Here is a 3,337-nt window from a genome sequence, read left to right on the forward strand (position 1 = left end):
AGATAAACATTATGATTATAAATGTGTATTGGGCTGTAACAACTAATCAATGTCAGTGATCATATAAATTGTAGTGTTGTCGTCATGGTGTTGGGTCAGTACGTCACTGCAACCAATGAAAACACATTTAATATCTGGTGGTGGAAGTAGATCATTGTGTTTAGAGTTTAAGACACGTTGAAGCTAGAGATGATAACTTTCTTTATACAAGGACCTGAAGCAAGCAGTTGATGTGAGGAAACCCACCAACATCTCAGAACTGAAGTGGTTCTGTTCTGAGGAATGGGCTAAAGACGACTGATCAGCAGTTACCAGAAATGTTCAGTTGATGTTATTGCTGATCAGATGTTGAAGTGTGTAAGGAGGGACAGTGAGTTCAAGAAACTCTTTTGGAAATAACTAATTGTCATTAACTCTCAGTAGAATCTGTCAGTAGATACTCGGTTTTTGTTTGATTTCATGCTCCTGTTGATAAAACTGCAGATTTGTTTTGTTGCTGTGAAGAACTTTGTAAAGCTGATTTGAAAAAGATCTATAAAAAACAAGATTATTATTAATAAAATGAACAAATACCGTGACTATATGTTTATTTAAGGCCTCAGCCATGCAGGAAGTAAAACACAGCAAACTCGTTGCCTCAAAAAAATTAAGCAAAGCAATCTTAAGATTAGTGAGTTAGAAAAGCTTGTTTATTTTAAGTGTGCAGTACTAAATGGAGTAGTACAACTAAAAAGAAAAAATTAAGTTCATGTAACTTAATAGCCATGCTTACTGTTAACTTAAATTTTTCATGTTGTGTGGACTGCTTGATATAAATTTAACCCACTTAGAATTACTAAATACCGACAACTTACTACTCACTAATTTTTATTAAGTTCACTTAAATTAAACAAATCAATTTCCTTGAATGGGTCCTTGTCCTTCTTCTCTCTCTCTCTCCCATTTCTTATCTATTTTAGCTGTTATTATCTAATAAATCAAAAACACCACAAAAATATAAAAAAAACAGTCACTGGTTGATTCAGCTGTATTACAACATTTATTAAAAAAATAAGAATTGCATCATTGACAGATCTAGGCTGAAGAATAAACGTTTTATTACTCATGTAATAGATAGATAGATAGATAGATAGATACTTTATTAATCCCAAGGGAAATTCAAGCATCCAGTAGCAGTTACAAACATTGAACATAAAATACAAAAGCTATATAAAAAATAGAAAGTGACTAGAAATAAAATGTTTATACAACTATAAACTATGTTACAAATATAAAGTGACCTGTTAGAAATATAAATATAAAGTGACCTGTTAGAAATATAAATATAAAGTGACCAGTAGAAGTAGAAGGGTTTTTTTTTTTTTTTTTATAAATATGAGAGCTACAAATGGGAGAAAATGAATGAAAATCACAGTCACCAGATGTAGCAGAGGTAGACAGACATGGTAAATGAGAGTGTCCGGTAAGTAGGTGCAAAAGGTTTGTCCATTGTCTATTGTGTCTCCTGCCATCACTGAGAGCTGTTGTACAGTCTGATGGCCAGGGGGACGAAAGAGTTTTTCAGTCTGTTGGTGGAGCAGGACTGAGACAGCAGCCTGCCACTGAACACACTCCTCTGTCTGATGAAGGTGTTGTGCAGAGGGTGGTGGGCGTTGTCCAGTATGGACAGCAGTTTGTCCAGGGTCCTTCTCTCTGCCACTGTCACCAGAGAGTCCAGCTCTGTGCCCACCACTGAGCCAGCCCTCCTCACCAGTCTGTCCAGTCAAGCAGCGTCCCTCTTCTTGCTGCTTCCTCCCCAGCAAACCACAGCATAGAAGAGGACGCTGGCCACCACAGACTGGTAAAACATCTGCAGCAGTTTTTTGCAAACGTTGAAGGACCCCAGCCTTCTCAGGAAGTACAGACGGCTCTGTCCTTTCCTGTGGAGTGTGTCCATGTTTGTAGTCCAGTCCAGCCTGTCGTCCAGCTGCAGCCCCAGATATTTGTAGGTCCTGACCACCTCCACATCGACCCCGTCGATGGACACAGGTTGGAGATGTGATTTCTTCCTTCTGAAGTCCACCACCATCTCCTTGGTCTTGGAGGTGTTCAGCTGCAGATGGTTGGACCTGCACCACCTCATGAAGTCCGCGACCAGGCTCCTGTACTCCTCCACCCGTCCATCCTTGATACAGCCAACTATCGCAGTGTCATCTGAGTATTTCTGCATGTGGCAGAGCTCAGAGTTGTACTGGAAGTCAGATGTGTACAAGGTGAAGAGGACGGGAGAGAGCACGGTCCCCTGTGGTGCTCCGGTGCTGCTGACCACAGTGTCCGACGTGCAGTCCTTCAGTCTGACGTACTGTGGTCTCTCTGTGAGGTAGTCTGTAATCCATCTCACCAGGTGTGAGTCCACCCTCATCACTGTCAGCTTGTCTCTCAGCAGGAAGGGCCGGATGGTGTTGAAGGCGCTGGAGAAATCAAAAAACATGATTCTCACAGCGCCGCTCTCCTTGTCCAGATGAGAATAAGCCCTGTGTAACAGATAGAGGATGGCATCCTCCACGCCCACCTTCTCCTGTTATCCAAACTGCAGTGGATCCTGTGCGTGGTGGACCTGGGGTCTGAGGAGATGGAGCAGCAGCCGTTCAAAAGTCTTCATGATGTGGGATGTTAATGCAACTGGTCTGAAGTCACCTGGCTCCCTGGGGTGTTTTGTTTTGGGAACCGGGATGAGACATGAAGTCTTCCAGAGCACGGGGACCCTCCCCAGCTGCAGGCTCAGGTTGAAGACATGCTGAAGCGGCTCCCCCAATTCAGCAGAGCAGGCCTTGAGCATCCTTGGACACACTTTGTCTGGGCCCGCTGCTTTCCTTGGGCGCAGCCTCCTCAGCTCTCTGCTCACCTGATCCTTGGTGATGGTGAAGGGGAGGGGGGTTGAACTGTCCGTGGTGGTGGTGGTGGTGGGGAGGGGGAGGTGGGTTGAACTGTCTGTAGGGGTGGTGGGGAGGGGGAGGTGGTTTGAACTGTCTGTGGGGGTGGTGGTGGGGAGGGGGAGGTGGTTTGAACTGTCTGTGGGGGAGGTAGGTGGGAGAGCTCTGCAGTCCGAGGTGATGATGGACGTGATGGGGGTGTGGAGTGGGCAGTCACTGTCTGTGGGAGCTGGAGTATCAAACCTGTTAAAAAACAGGTTCAGCTGGTTTGCTCTCTCAGCATCCCCCTCTTCTGTGCTGCTGCCCTTCTTCTTGCAGCCTGTGATGGTTTTCATGCCATCCCAGACCTCCCTCATGTTGTTGTGCTGCAGCTTCTGTTCCACCTTCCTTCTGTACTCCTCCTTTGCCTCTCTCAGCTGGACCTT

Source organism: Chelon labrosus, assembly GCF_963514085.1.
Source record: "Chelon labrosus genome assembly, chromosome: 14".
Taxonomy (NCBI): Eukaryota; Metazoa; Chordata; class Actinopteri; order Mugiliformes; family Mugilidae; genus Chelon; species Chelon labrosus.